Source organism: Pristiophorus japonicus, chromosome 22, assembly GCF_044704955.1.
Source record: "Pristiophorus japonicus isolate sPriJap1 chromosome 22, sPriJap1.hap1, whole genome shotgun sequence".
Lineage (NCBI taxonomy): Eukaryota > Metazoa > Chordata > Chondrichthyes > Pristiophoridae > Pristiophorus > Pristiophorus japonicus.
The window spans coordinates 66,987,549-67,004,463 of NC_091998.1; positions in this window are offsets into that span (position 1 = coordinate 66,987,549).

Below are 16,915 nucleotides of genomic sequence, written 5' to 3' on the forward strand. Positions count from 1 at the left end.
AGTGGAGTTGAGGTCGAAGATCAGATCAGCCGTGATCTTATTCAATGGTGGAGCAGGCTCGAGGGGCCGAATGGCCTACTCCTGCTCCTATTTCTTATGTTCTAACTCCCCCTTCCCGCACTATCTCCCTATCCCTTAATTTCCTTAGTTCCCAAAAATTTATCAACCTCTATCTTGAATATACTCAACAGCTGAGCCTCCATATCCCTCTGGGGCAGACAATTCCAAACATTCACCACCCTCTGAGTGAAGAAATTTCTCCTCATCTCAGTCCTAAATGGCCGACCCCTTATCCTGAGACTGTGACCCCTGGTTCTAGACTCCCCAGCCCGGGGGAAACATCCTCCCTGCATCTACCCTGTCAAGCCCTGTATGAATTTTATAAGTATATAGGCCAAGGCTTGCTTTCTTCAATATTTCTGAGGAGTAGAGCTCGAGGAGGATGCCCTTCACCAGCCAGTCTGGCATTGGTCTATGCTGCCAGGACCTGCTGCCTGCTGAACCAGGGGGCCATGCTTTGCCAGTGTCTATCAAAGTTGTCGGTGTCCTTAACTTATTTCTGCCACAGGCTCCTTCCAGGCCGCTACAGGGACCATTGATCACATCGCCCTGTCTGCAGCAGTCCAACCTGCTCCTTGCCAGAGCAAACCATCATCATCGTCATCATCGGCAGTCCCTCGAAATCGAGGCAGACTTGCTTCCACTCTAAGGGGTCAAGTTTCGGGCCGCGCCTAGAATGGCGCAGCCCCAACATGGACGCCTGTTTTTCGCGCCTAAAAGCATGACAAAAATGTACCTTGCAATTCTCGGGCTCCCTGCAGGTCCCTCGGAGCTCGGCTTGGCGCGCAGGCATCAGCAGGGGGGGCGGAGCTAGAGTCGCGCCGATTCTGCACGTGCAGGGGGGGCGGGGCTAAGTCAAATGAGATTATAAGTAATCTTAAAGTTTTTAAGTGATCTTCAAGAGTCATATTAAAAAGTAAAGTTTGATACAACAAATATTTTATTACAGTGACGTTAACTTTTCAATAAAATATTTTTTCATTAAAACTGATTCATCTTCCATTAACACAACACAACGTAGGAACAACTCCAAACAATAAACATGTCCATGCACAGTGGTCGCAGAGCCCTCAGGCGTCAGTAATTGAAGCATTCATGGATGAGCTGCTGGTGCAAGGCTCGAGCAATCGTTAAAGGAGCGCAATGGACGGCCCTCCTCCGACCTCGTGCTCCGGCATCAGTCACTTGCATGTTTTCCTGATCGTCATCATCATCCACATCCTGCTCTTCCAAAATACTATCATCAGGCACTGGACCCTCATGTGGGTCTTCTGGTTCCACTACCAGCTCCTGCTGCCTCATGATGGCTAAGTTATGGAGCATGCAGCACACAACAGTGAAGTGACCGACCATCTGAGGAGAGTATTGCCAGTGGCCTCCGGAATGGTCCAGGCATCGGAATCGCTGTTTCAATATGCCAATGGTCCTCTCAATGATGCTGTGCGTCGCAATGTGCGCCATGTTGTATTGATGGTCAGCTTCTGTCCGTGTCACGCGTAGGGGCGTCATGAGCCAGGTGGTCAGGCCGTACCCTTTGTCTCCCAGTAGCCAGCTCTGCCCTTCTGGCTGCTGCTCAAACATGTCAGATAGAACGCTGTCGCATAGGATGAACGCATCATGGGCGCTGCCAGGGTATCTCGCATCGACTGACATGATGCGCTGCTTGTCGTCACACACGAGCTGCACATTGATAGAGTGGAAACCTTTTCTATTCCTGTACTGCTCGGAATCCTCCACAGATGCTCGCAAGGCGATGTGGGTACAATTAATGCAGTCTTTGGGAAGCCAGCAATCCTGAAGAAGCCCACAGCCCTCTCATGGATCGCTTGTGCGGTCATTGGGAAATTGATTATGTCATTCCTCCGCGCATACAGTGCAGCCGTGACCTGGTAAAAGCAGGCATGTATTGCACGTTGAGAGATGGCGCATACATCTCCAGTTGTAGCCTGAAACGATCCCGAGGCATAGAAGGCAAGTGCAGCTGTTACCTTCACTTCAACAGACAAGGTAGTTGGCGTTCTGCTTCTGGGCTGCAAATCTGTTGAATGCTTGTAGAATTTAATTTCTTCCCTTCTCCCCCCTCGTTCCCTACGCCTGATTTCTAGGTGTAGGCAAGGTTTTTCTGAGCATACAAAAATCTACACTTACTCCATTCTAAGTTAGTTTGGAGTAAGTTTTCGCTGCCTAAACTTTCAAAACAAGCATAGGTGGCCGGACATGCCCCCTTTTGAAAAAAAAATCTGTTCCAAAATGAAATTGTTCTAACTGACTAGAACTGGAGCAAATTAAATGCCACGAATTGCAATTTCTAAGATACTCCATTCTAAGCCAGTTGCTCCAAAAAAATAAGAGCAACTCAGGCCGAAACTTGACCCCATTAAGTGAGTTCTCAGGTGATTGGACAGTCCAATACGGGAATTACAGTCTCTGTCATAGGTTGGACAGACAGTGGTTGGAGGAAAGGGTGGGTGGGGAGTCTGGTTTGCCGCACACTCCTTCCGCTGCCTGCGCTTGGTTTCTGCATGCTCTCGGCGACGAGACTCGAGGTGCTCAGCGCCCTCCCAGATGCTCTTCCTCCACTTAGGGCGGACTTTGGCCAGGGACTCCCAGGTGTCGGTGGGGATGTTGCACTTTATCAGGAAGGCTTTGAGGGTGTCCTTGAAGCATTTCCTGTGCCCAATTGGGGCTCGTTTGCCGTGTAGAAGTTCTGAGTAGAGCGCTTGCTTTGGGAGTCTTGTGTCGGGCATGCAGACGATGTGGCCCGCCCAACGGAGCTGGTCTAGTGTGGTCAGTGCTTCGATTCTGGGGATGTTGGCCTAATCGAGCACACTGCCATTGGCCAGTACATGGCATGCACGATGCATACGAACATACGAACAATGACGGACAGGTAAATTTGGCCCATCAAGCCTGTCCCACACAATTGTGATACTCTGTGTATCACAACATATACACTCCACCCCACCCCAAACCATGGGATCTCCTGGGAGAGGCAATAAAACAGATAAAAAACCCAGGCCAAATTGGGGAACAAAATCAGGGAAATTCCTCTCCGATCCATCTAGGCGATCGAAACTAGTCCAGGAGATCACGCTGGCCTTGAATTCCCTGCAGCACCCACCTTCTGTAAGAGGTGATCTCCGCCGCAGACAGAAACAAAGCCAGCTTTTGTTTGAAGGAGTTCAGTGAGTCTGCATCCACCACATGGAATGGCAGCTTGTTCCAGAGGTCGACTGTTCTCTGGGAAAAGACCCAGCTCCTGACACCTAACCTCGATCTAGCCCTATACAACTTAAACTTGTGCCCCTTGGTCCTCCCTAACTGTCAGCTGGAACACCGTCTATTCCCTTCATTATCTCACAAACCTCAATCATACGCTGCTTTAAGGTATACAGTCCCAACTCTTTTAGCCGATGGGCAGGGATAAACAGAATGAGAGAATTCTGGGGATTCAGCGGCAGCAGTCTTCCCTCGTGCTGTTATTTGTAGATATTGCTGTGCACTGGGGTAGCTACCCACGGTTACAGTAGATATTGGTCGACAGCCTGCCACCAGGAATCGGAGATAGAGAAGTTGAGGAAGGGAAGGGAAGAGTCGGAGATGGACGATGTGGAATCTGGAAGCGAGGTTGATAACATTTTCCAGTGTGGGGCGAGAGCAGGAAGCGGCACTGATGCAGTCAGCAATGCACCAGTAAAAGAGATGTGAGAGGGCATCTGTGCGGGACTGAAACAAAGAATGTTCCACGTATCCCAAAAAAAGGCGGGCATAGCTAGGACCCATACGGAGAGAAATCATTACAGCTCCCCATGTCTATTTTTGATCGGGGCGGAGGAGCGGTGAGAGATCGGGGCCCAGGAGAGGCGTGAGTTCAGGCCCAGAAGAGCCGAGGGCCCAGGGGCAGCACGGGCCCAGCCCACACTGCGATGTGTAGGCACACTAGGCCTGTGCAGCAGAGCAGGTCCCCAGTCGTCCTGGTTAACCCTTGCCACTGGACCAAGACCTTGCTCTGTCAAGCCCGTGTGGTGGCTGGTGTACAACGGCCACCCCACGTTAAAAAAATCCACCCACAGACATCTTCCACCCTTCAGGATGTAATTCGGGATCTGGAATATTAGGTCCCTCATTGAAACACCTGTGAACTCATCCCTTTTTGGTATGGAAGCAGGTCATCCTCGATACGAGGGACTGCCTAATACTAGATCCATCTTTTGTTTCTTTACTGAACTATTACCGTCTCCTTTCGCCTCGCACCATCCTCTCTTTTGTCATTTAATCGCTTCTGCCTTCCATCCTATCACAGACCTTCCCTTCTGTTCTTGCCTCCCCGATCCCCGTTCTCTACTTGCTTAAACCTCTTGCATCTCGAACATTTTCCAGTTCCGACGAAAGGTCATCGACCTGAAACATTAACTGTTTCTCTCTCCACAGATGCTGCCTGACCTGCTGAGTGTTTCCCGCATTTTCTGTTTTTATTGCTGCATATATTTATATTAATGTCCATTACACTTTACAAGCTCTGCATATATTTATATTAATGTTCTATTACACTCTGCAATCTCTGCATATATTTACATTGATGTACAATTTCAGTTAATTATCTGCAAACATTTATATTTGTGCATTTAACCATTAATAGGATGCTTACATTTATATTGGTGCTCTGTTTTATTTCAGTTAGCGGTCTCTGTATATATTTACATTTAGAGTGTATTACAGTTGATAGCCTCACTATACATTTATATTTGCGTTTGATTGCAATTAATCGTCTCTGTGTATGCTTATGTTTGTTTTGTGTTACAGATCGTATTCTCTACCTACGTTTATTTATGCTCTGTATCATTGCAGTCATGCTCAAGGCCAATTATATGCAGTATGAACATGAGGAAAAGAGAGCACGAGCTGAGCCCAGGAGACCCCAGTGTCAAATCCCTCTGGATCGGTGCAGACATCCATCACCTAGAACCAATTTGTAACAGATGGTGAGAAGTGAACTCTATCCAATTTGTTACACAGCAATCCATGATTGAGTGCATGAAATGACTTTTCCCCCCAAATCTGTGAATTGCAGTTCCAAACACATATTTGACCAAAAAATATATGGAATGGATCACACAAAAAAAGATGCAAAATAGAACTTGGCTCATGTTCTGCACAGAAATAAAGACACTTTGGTAGAGTTTAATGCACCAGGCCAAGTGACTTTTCAGTTGCAGATCCACACAAGCCAAGTTCATAATTTCAACTCTTCCATTGTATGAAGACACCAAGCTGAAGTGATTTTGCTACAGAGGGGGGCAGAGAGACATCGTGGCCCATTTCCACACACTCCGAGGGGTTTGTACACAGTTGCACTGGTGGAAGTGCAGGGTTGACTAGGGCTGGTGCATGACGCAGGACAGCAGCAAATAAATGAGTAGTTTGATTAGAAACCGAGGAAGTTAGCTGATTAGGTACAGACTCTGACAATTCAGATTTTGTGGTCAGTGGCAGAGTGACGATGCTCGCCACTAACCGCGAAGAAATAGGTTCCCAAAGATCCAGTGATCTCTGTGGTATGGATTTCCCTTTCTCAACGTTCATTTTATTCTGGTGTCACCTACAGGGATCCCCCGCGTCCAGCAACAGTTATATCATCAAGCAGGCTAAGCAGCCAATCACATTGAAGAATTCTCACAGACAGCAAACCAGGAAGTAAAAGGCACTGATTATCCTTCACTTTTTAATCATTTTGCAGAGCACGCAATAAAGATCAGGGGCTAGAAATTCGGGTTGTTTACACCTCCCGTTAACGGTCCTCACCGAACGGGGCGCAAATGACTTTTTGCCTGGGCACGGAGCTGCTCACGATTCCCGCTAACTTCCGTGAGAGTTTAGCGGGGGGGGGGGGGGGGGGGCAGTGACCCGTAGTGCCCCGCCCCGATGAACCAGCGATGACATCATCACAGTGCGCAGCGCCCTGTTTTCACCCCGGAACAGAAATCGGGAATTGCCCCAGTGAAGCTGTGCTGGGCGATACCAGTGACCGCTTCAGGGGATGTGAACCAAGCGGCCGGTCGCTCGCGGGGCAATAGGGAAAGAGGAGGTGGCGGCCATTGAAAAAAGAAATGTGGCATTTTTCTTTGCCGCTTTGAACGCGGGGTCCGTGCCGTGATCGGTCAGCCGGCGCTCTGCTTGAGCAACGGGCTGTTGGCACGGTACCCCCACCACACGGTACTCCAAGGAGGCCCATTTCATAGCTGCAGAGTTTGCAGCTTGGGCTCTTCCCTTTACTGAAGGGAAAATTCCCTCCTACGTGGCAGCGCTACACGGCCCAGTGCGTCGTGCCCTGCTCCAACCTGTCCGCCCCAGAAAGGAAGGGGAGCGCGTTATTTTTCAAGCAGGGAGGGACTTCGGCACCCGCCACAGAATGTCCCGCCTCCCGGATGTCACCGGCCCCAAACGGGGCACAACTGAATTTCACTCCCTGGGACATATACATGGGATTAAGGCAGAAGTTGAAATATCATAATCAAGCTAAAAAAAATGTTTTATTATTTAAAAAATCATGGTAATTTTTATCATAATGTAGAAATTTGGTATTCCACAAATAAAATTAGTTTTTCAGGGCCAGAGAGGTTGTTCAGCAGTATTTGTGACTTAGTGCGCCATTCATCAACATAGGCAGTCCCTCGGAATTGAGGAAGACTTGCTTCCACTCTTAAAATGAGTCCTTAGGTGGCTGAACAGTCCAATACGAGAGCCACAGTCTCTGTCACAGGTGGGACAGATAGTCGTTGAGAGAAGGGGTGGGTGGGACTGGTTTGCCGCACGCTCTTTCCGCTGCCTGCGCTTGGTTTCTGCACGCTCTCGGCAACGAGACTCGTGGTGCTCAGCGCCCTCCCGGATGCTCTTCCTCCACTTAGGGCAGTCTTTGGCCAGGGACTCCCAGGTGTCGGTGGGGATGTTGTACTTTATCAAGGAGGCTTTGAGGGTGTCCTTGTAACGTTTCCTCTGCCCACCTTTGGCTCGTTTGCCGTGAAGGAGTTCTGAGTAGAGCACTTGCTTTGGGAGTCTTGTGTCTGTCATACAGACAATGTGGCCTGCCCAGTGGAGCTGATCAAGTGTGCTCAGTGCTTCAATGCTGGGGATGTTGGCCTGGTCGAGGACGCTAACGTTGGTATGTCTGTCCTCCCAGGGGATTTGTAGGATCCTGTGGAGACATCGTTGGTGGTATTTCTCCAGCGACTTGAGGTGTCTACTGTACATGGTCCATGTCTCTGAGCCATACAGGAGGGCAGGTATCACTACAGCTCTGTAGACCATGAGCTTGGTGGCAGATTTGAGGGCCTAGTCTTCAAACACTCTTTTCCTCAGGCGGTCGAAGGCTGCACTGGCGCACTGGAGGCGATGTTGAATCTCATCGTCAATGTCTGCTCTTGTTGATAAGAGGTTCCCAAGGTATGGGGAATGGTCCACATTGTCCAGGGTCGTGCCATGGATCTTGATGACTGGGGGGCAGTGCTGTGTGGTGAGGACAGGCTGCTGGAGGACCTTTGTCTTACAGATGTTTAGCGTAAGGCCCATGTTTTCGTATGCCTCAGTAAATACGTCGACTATGTCCTGGAGTTCAGTCTCTGTATGCGCGCAGACGCAGGCATCGTCCGCGTACTGTAGCTTGACGACAGAGGTTGGGGTGGTCTTGAACACCTGTACGCTTAGTACGCCATTACAAACCTAGTTACACCTCATTCAACAAGGCTTAACTTTTTGGGGGGGTTTTACAGCAAGGTAAGGGCATAAAAAGTGGAAGTTCACATCCATTCAAGTAATCTCCAAGATTTTCATCTGTGCAGCCTTCAACAGGGCACCATATGGCGGAGCGGGGTATCACTGACAGCAACTCCGGGATTTCCACCTGTAAGTGCGCATGTGCAGACATCAGACGTTGTTGTCCGTTTCAGAGTAATGATGGCGAACGGCAACAGTTTCACCGTCATCACAACCGCAAATTCCGGGCCAATATATCAGGCATTTCCTGAGGCCATGGAATTGTTGAGGCAGCAACAACATCGGCACCAATGCCAACTTTAAATGATGAGAAACCTTTAAAGGTTGATGTTCAGGGAGATTTGGGAGTCCTTGTGCAAGAAACACAGAAAGTGAGTGTGCAGGTACGGCAAGCAATAAGGGAGGCAAATGGCATGTTGTCCTTTATTGCAAGGGGGTTGGAGTATAAGAGGCAGGAAGTCTTGTCTCCTCGAAGTACAGTCATCAGATCACTGGTAAGCAGAAGGGAAGGGAAACGGGACGAGCAGTTTCAGAGGGGCAGTCAGTGTGCTCCTCTTTACTCGAGAAGTACATAATGATCAGCCATGATCAAATTGAATGGTGGTGCAGGCTCGAATGGCCTACTCTTGCACCTATTTTCTATGTTTCTATGTTTCTAAAAGAACATAGATTAGAATACCAGAGGAAACGCCATTTCAGATTATGTTTAGCATTCCAGCAGAACTCAGTGCACAATACTAACTTGGAAGTGCTCAAGGTACAGTTAAATTTGACTTATATTAAAGACAAAATTAACAATCCAGAGATACCTGACCTTAAATAAGGTAAAGAAAGACCTGCATTTATATAGCGCCTTTCACGACCTCCGGACGTCTCAAAGGGCTTTACAACCAATGAAGTATTTTTGGAGTGTTGTCACTGTTGTAATGTGGGAAACGCGACAGCCAATTTGCGCACAGCAAGCTCCCACAAACAGCAAAAGCCATTTGGCCCTTCAAGTCTGCTCTGCCATTCAACAAGATCGTGGCTGATCTTCTATCTCAACTCTGTATCCCCACTGTAATGGATTTTATAGTGGGCTATTCCACCTAGTGGACTACTGATGTAATAACAGTAAAGGCCATGTGGCACAGCTCTGTTGGGAACCATGTTGCAAGCTGTGTGTGTCTAAAGATATCACAGATTGGCGACGAGGATGGGATTTATGGATTCCCTAGCTGAAATTTTTGTTGGTGGGTAATCTTGCCAACCGACGGAGAGCCTTTGAGAGTTACTTCATTTTGCAGAAAGCTAAAATTCCGAGGTAAATGTCAAGCACATGTGTCTGCATTGTCGATGTTGCCAGAGTTCCAGATGGCCGCACCTATGGGAATAATAGGGCACTTCGGTGAGCTCCATCACAACCAAGAAACTGTAGGAGTGCATTGTTGATCGACTAAAAATGTTGATCATCGCGAATAGTATTGTCGAAGTCCGCAATGTTGTAAACCGTACAGTAAACCGGGCAGTTTTAGAGAGTAAATAGGCTATTTTCTTGACTGAAGCAGACCCCGAGGTGTATGAAGCCCTGAAAAACGTGCTTGTTCCTGCCAAGCTGAAGGACACACCACTGACGGAGATTCTGGTGCTACAGTCCCGAGCCCCTGGAAATTGCTGAAAGTTATCATTTTGTAACATGCAATCAATTAAATGTGTGTACACCTGGTAGCTTAAAAAAAAAGCTATCCATTCCCTGTCATTCGGAAACATTCAGGAACGAACATTGCATGACTGATTTGTTTCTGGGCTAAAAAATGAACGAATCAGAAGGAAATCATTGACAACCCCTAACTTGACTTTTAATTTAGCTTGTCAGATAGCTGTGTCAATGGAAATGGCCAACCATTACTCCCATTGCGCGCCATTTCCAGTCGTCAGACAAACAAGGTGAATCACCTGCAGGCTAACAGTAAAAGGCAGTTGGGTCCCAAGGCCTCAGCAACTGGCAAGGGTAACAGAGCATTGAAGTCCTACTATTGGTGCCTGTGACAACACATTGCTCAAAGCTGTCCATATGTGAAGGCAGAGTGTTTCTGCTCCGAGAACAGGGCATCTTGTGAAGGCGTGGCAACAGAAGAGTAAACCAATTGGCAATGCTAGAAGTAGATGCCAGGCACTACATAGCGTTGAAGGGATGTAGCAGGACGAGGAGGTTCTGGCGATACACATCAGCACCAGCACAAAGGTAACTAACGGCGATTCACAGGAACCAGGATTCCCATGGAAATCGACACTGGTGTATCCGTAAGCGTAGTAATGGAATTGCTATAGCGCAACAAGTTGCATGTTTTTCGACTGGAGAAATCGAGACTATTCAGGAGAGCAAATCCCTGTTGTAGGAAGTATCACCATACCGCTGAAATACAAGGATCAGTTTCAGAGCTTGCCTCTCATAGTAGTGGCAGGAGAAAAGCCTGCCTTGATAGTTAAAATTGGTTGGGATCACTGAAGCTGGATTGGAGATTTTTCGGTTGGAAGCTAAATTTGCAACAAAAGATGATGTCATCAAGCAGTATCTGAAGATGTTTTGCGAAACACACAGTCTGATCCAAGACTTCACGGTGTGTCAGAGTGCAGAAGGACAGAAGAGCAGTTTACTGCAAGCCACGTCCCGTGCCATACGTACTCAAGGAGAAAGTTGAGCAAGAACTCAAAAGACTAGAGACTGAGAACATTATCTTTAAGGTAGGTCAGAATAATTGGGCTACACTCATTGTTGTTATACCCAAGTCAGATGTTAAGGTAAGGTTGTGTGGTGATTATACCAGGTGCTAGAGAGTAATCTCCCCAATACATTGCCAAATGAGAAAGATTTGTTCACAATGCTGACAGATGGCCAGATCTTTTCAAAGTTAGATCTAACAAATGCCTCGCTACAACTTGAGTTAGATGAAGAGTCCAAGTCATGCTTGGCTGTAAACACTCATTTAGGGCTGTATCAGTTTATTGGCTACCATTTGGAGTGTCTTCCGCCCCCGCCATATTCCAAAGGGTAATGAACCAAATTTTGCGAGAGATTGAAGGGGTAGAGTGTTATTTGAATGACATAATGATTTCAGCATCAAACAAGCAAATCCATGATAAGATGTTGAATGAAGTCCTCAAATGGCTAGAGAAGCACAGAGTACGAGTGGCTGCTTGCAAGTGTGAGTTATTTCAAAACTCAGTGGAGTACTTAGGGTACAGAGTAGACAAAGATGGTTTACATCCAACCACGGGAAAGCTGGATGCAATCAGAAATGCACCCACTCCCACGAATGTCTCTGAACTTTGATCATTTTGGGGTTTTTTGAATTATTATGGGAAGTTCCTACCTAGTTTGGCTACAGTGTTACATCCATTGAATGAACTGTTAAAACAACAGGTCCATTGGAAGTGCTCAGAAGAATGCGATACAGTGTAAAAGCCAGTTGGCAGAGATTACCATATTAGTTTACCACGACATATCTAAGAAGATCAAATTAGCATGCGATGCCTCTCCGTATGGAGTTGGAGCAATGATCTCTCATGAACTAGATAGTGGGGAATAGAGACCAATTGCTTTTGCTTCATGCACTCTCAGTGCCAGGGAGCGGAATTATGCACAGGTCGAAAGGGATTGATTTTTGGGGTCAAGAAGTACTTGTTTGGTGGTAAGTTTACCATTGTTACGGACCATAAGCCCCAGACAGCAAACGTCATACAAAGTTGCAACCCTAGCTACAGCCCGAATGCAGAGATGGGCTTTGATTTTGTCAGCATATGACATTGCGTACAGATGGTCAGCTGATCGCCGTAATGCTTATGCTATGTCCAGGTTGCCATCCCCATCACAAGTTACATCCAACAGGGAAGAAATGTTCTATTCTCATACATTGATCATATCTTACCTACAGATGTGGAAGGAGTTGAATGTTGGGATGACTCAATTTATTCTGATGAGTCAGATAGTCTTGTTACAAGTAGAATATCAGATATTACCCTGCCCCATAGAATATACAAAGACACAGGTCATATGAAGACTTCCATGAGGAGATATGTATAAGAAAAGTGCATTTCACCGAGGGGGCATTAGGGGAGCTCAGCCACCAATGGCATGAGGACCTATAGTCATCACCCTGCACTGACAACAACAACTTGCATTTATATAGTGCCTTCAACGCCGTAAAATGTACCAAGGTGCTCCATGAGAACATTATCAAATAAAATTTGTGTGAAAACTTGGTCAAAGCATTTGTTTTTAAGGAAAATCTTCGAGGAGAAGAGAGAGGCGGAGAGGCTCAGGGAGGGAATTGCTGAGCCTAGGAAGCAGGCAGCTGAAGGAGCGGCCACCAATGGTAGAGTGCTGGAAATCGAGCATCAGCCTGCAGACAGTACGGGCCTGCTGACTGAGCAACTTCACAGGAGAGCCGGAGAATTTATCGCAAAGCAGCATTGAGATGGGATCATCCAGTTTTATGGGCCTGCCGTTCTTGAGGTCCAGGGTGTTTTGGAGGCAGAACTACGCGAAGGAAAGCATGAGGATGATCCTTACTCCGAGGACTCCCTAGTGCCGCCTTATTCAGAGTGCATTAGTTGCACTGCCGTTATTTTTAGGTGAAGAATGGGCTGGTACTCGTGGTGGAAAATGGGGCATAGGTTCCTTTACCTGTTCATTTTTTAATTTCAGAGTCCATTTCTGCCCTCGCAAAGGTTGTTAACAGGTTGACTTGCCTTTTTGAGGTCTTCCAAAGAGGGTCAGAAATGTTGTCATCCTATTTTGCCATTTCTCTTTCACATTTCACTTACATGTAATTTCCGAGCCCACCATGGGTTCGCTGCCCATTCGCCACCTGGAACTATACTAAAGAACTGACTTTGGAAAATTGGGTGTAAAGCTCATTTCTCAACATTTGGATCTAACCTGCCCCCATATCAGAAAATCCAAACTCACATCTCAGGACAGCAGCACCCAACGTCCATTATCCAGAAGAATCGCTGATAAATGGTTGTTTTAATCAAGAAAATTTTCTCACAAGGCAAATAGAGGAACAAATATTGATATTGTGTTATTGATATAGAAGTTGCATGATCAGGCAGTAGGGGAAACTTTCCCGTGGTTAAGAAGGCAGATGGCCTTTATTAGACGAGGCATGGAATACAAGAGCAAGGAGGTTATGCTTGAACTGTATAAAAACACTGGTTAGGCCGCAACTAGAGGACTGTGGGCCCAGAAGAGGCGAGGGCCCAGGGGCAGCACGGACCAGCCCACACTGCGATATGTGTGCGCACTAGGTCCATGCAGCAGAGCAGGTCTCCACTTGTCCTGGTTAACCCTTGCCACTGGATCAAGACCTCGCTCTGTCAAGCCCGTGTGGTGGCTGGTGTGCAACGGCCACCCCACGTTAAAAAAATCCACCCACAGGCATCTTCCACCCTTCAGGATGTAGTTCAGGATCTAGAATGTCAGGTCCCTCATTGAAACACCTGTGAACTCATCCCTTTTTGGTGTGGAAGCAAGTAATCCTCAATACGAGAGACTGCCTGATACTATACTGTGTGCAGTTCTGGTCACCACATTACAGGAAAGATGCGATTGCACTGGAAAGGGTGAAGAAGAGATTTACAAGAATGTTGCCTGGACTGGAGAATTTTGGCTATGAGGAAAGATTAGATAGGCTGGGGTTGTTTTCTTTGGAACAGAGGAAGCTAAGGGGAGACCAAATCGAGGTGTATAAAATTAAGAGGGGCCTGGATAGAGTGGATAGGAAGGACCTGTTTCCCTGGGCAGAGGGGTCAACAACCAGATTTAAAGTAATTGGTGGAAGGTTTAGAGGAGATTTGAGGGGAAATGTCTTCACCCAGAGGGTGGTTGGGGTCTGGAATTCACGGCCTGAAAGGGTGGTAGAGGCAAAAACCCTCACCACATTTAAAAAGTACCTGGATGTGCCCCTGAAGTGTCGTAACCTACAGGGCTACGGACCGAGAGCTGGAAAGTGGGATTAGGCTGCCGCGGACACGATGGGCCGAATGGCCTCTTTCCATGCTGTCAATTTCTGTTCTATCTATGTAAGAGAAACAGCAGTGCTAGAAGTGTTGCTAAGATGCACTCTGCTTTTGAACAAAGCTGGGAATATATAGCAGATAGTTTCAGTTGCTTAAAGCTAGCAGATTCACAGAGCCGCACTACATTTTGGGAAACGGTTTAAGCAATTCATCTTAATTACAATTAAAAATAAAGTGTTTCGGAGGTCCCTCTCATAGCTCCAGCAGCACTGATCAAGAAATGTTGGATATCTCTTTAAGTGGTGAGTGTCCCTTTAATTAGCGCTTGAAATCGACATCAACAATGTGTTTACTCCCAAACAGCTGGTTGCTGTTAGGCGAGGTTGTTAGTTAAAGCACTAGCCAGCAAAGTGCTGTGCAGCCTCTTTAAAAAATACGTTAGCAGGCACTTTAAGTGACAATCAGCTGTTTAACAAGTCTCCGGGTAGTCATTCCGAGCACTGGCTTCAACTCCTTTACCAAGATGGTGCCGTGTGCCAAGACCCCATTTTAGCCATCCCTTTACCTCGTTAGCGCCAAAAATCGCTCTTGACATTTCCCTGCCTGCATTTTTACTGCAGTATTACCCAGTTTATTTTAAATGGGTTCACACTTCTGTCCACATAGCAGGAATGCTACATGAATGAGTTAAGCATTGGTCTGCTATTATCTCCAAAGTAATTTCTCGCCCATGGTTTTACTTGAATTGGACCTCAAGATAATTGGAATGGGAGCACTGGGATTAAATGGTTATTAAAATGTATTCTCAAATGCTTCTTTGACGTGTGCCTAGACTGAAAATTTGCCAAATTAAATCTTATTTTTGAGGAAGAAATGTTTGGAAAGATGTTCTCAATTACGGTTTCCTGTTCAATGTTCAGGATGTGAAGGACTCGGAGAAGGAGCAGAAAAGATTTACGAGAATGATTCCAGGGATGAGGGACTTCAGTTACGTGGATAGACTGGAGAAGCTGGGGTTGTTCTCCTTGGAGCAGAGAAGGTTGAGAGTAGATTTGATCGAGGTGTTCAAAATCATGAGGGGTCTGGACAGAGTAGAGAGAGAGAAACTGTTCCCGTTGGTGGAAGGGTCACGAACCAGAGGACACAGATTTAAGACGATTGGCAGAAGAACCAAAGGCGATGAAAGAAAAATTGTTTTTACGCAGCGAGTGGTTGGGATCTGGAATGCGCTGCCTGAGAGGGTGGTGGAGGCAGACTCAATCGTGGCTTTTAAATGGGAGTTGGATAAGTTCCTGAAGGAAAATTATTTACAGGGCTCTGGGGAAAGGGCGGGGGAGTGGGATTAGCTGAGAGGTCGTCACGGGCTCGACAGGGCAAATGGCCTTCTTCTGTGATGTAACCATTCTATGATTCTGTTGAATTACTGACTAAATGGTTAAAAGGGCTATGGCACAAAGGTTTGACATGTTCTATTATTATCTGCCATTTATTGGATAGATTATTTTCTTCAGTAAAGAGTGTCATCGCACAACCTAAGAGTTTGGTGTACTCTTGACCTCTCTCTTTCCTCTGTGTAATGTATTTGCTTCATGGGTTCTTTATTTAATAATCCATAGCCACACATTGCTATTAAGAACTAGTTGGCTTATTAACAAAGGTTTAACAATCACACTACACATTACCAGTTCATCCACCAGGCTCACAACTGCATACCTCATCGTAGATCCTCCGAACCCAACTGGCTGGGGTTTTATTGAGTCTTGTGAACATCACATGACTGGGTCAGCCACTCACAATGCAACAGACCTGCAAACATACATTACACTATTCCTGCAGGAGAGTTGCCTTTAACATGTACTTATTGCATTGGTCTCTCTCTCTCTCTCTCTCTTGCTACATTATCCCCACTGTTATGTATGTATGTAAACCTCACCAATATGTAAGACTTGCCACCAGGGGGCACACCTGTGGGAGACCTAAGGGTCACCTGTGCACTCTGAGCAAGCAGGTATGAAAGGCAGTCTGCTTCCTCACTCTGGAGTCACATTAAAGAGACCAAGGTCACAACAGTTTGACCTTACAACACAGTCGTGGAGTTATTCTGAACATAACACCCACATGCGGCAATTCACCGAAACGGCAAAAGTGCACACTGCTGCTTGGCTGCTGTCAATGGCCATTCTGCACCAAACGTAATCAGTGCATCAGAGCAGCCCAAGTTTGGTCTTGATATGCTCTGCCTCACCTTCCTGCCTGTGGGGCATGTTGGGTTTGGGTTGCAGTTGATATTCTACTTCCTGAAGCTGTGTATTGGTGCACCACCGTGTAGTGCAGCAGGTCGCCCTTGCTGAGACACTCCACTATAGCTGTCTGCTAATTGGGAGCGTGTGAGCAGGGACTGATTGCCCATTAACTTGTGCGGAGAGCTGAAGCGTCGGCTGATACTAGTTTAGGATGTGGATGCTGCACAGTCGGCTCCATTCCACTCTCTGTGATCCGTGATGTGATTTGCAGTTGTGAGTATCATTGTATCCTCATAAGTACGCCAGGGGCTTGGCAAGAAAAGTTGTGCTTGGATCAGGATTTCCATAAACGACAGATTAAAACCACTCATTTGTGGATCTTTGTCCACAGCCTGCTTAACCATTCATTCAGTAGCTCGATCCAATCAAAACCACTCAAAAAGTCTTGTACAAATGTGATTAACTTTTAGAATGTGCCAAAGTCTTAAGGCGAATGTGCAGTGAGTGGAATACGTTTGAATGCGACGAGCATCACAACAGATAATTAGGAAAGACATTACAAGATGGAATTCTAAATAAATAAAGACTTGCATTTATATAGCGCCTTTCATAACCACCAGATGTCTCAAAGCCCTTTACAGCCAATTAAGTACTTTTGAAATGTAGTCACTGTTGTAATGTTGCAATTGGTGGCAGCCAATTTGCGCACAGCAAGCTCCCACACACAGCAATGTGATAATGAGCAGGGGAAGTGAAAGGAAAGAGCAATCAGGACAGTGAGTTTATGATCAGGGATGAGAGAAAGCAAGAGAAATAGAAAAGAGATTGAAAGCTATCAG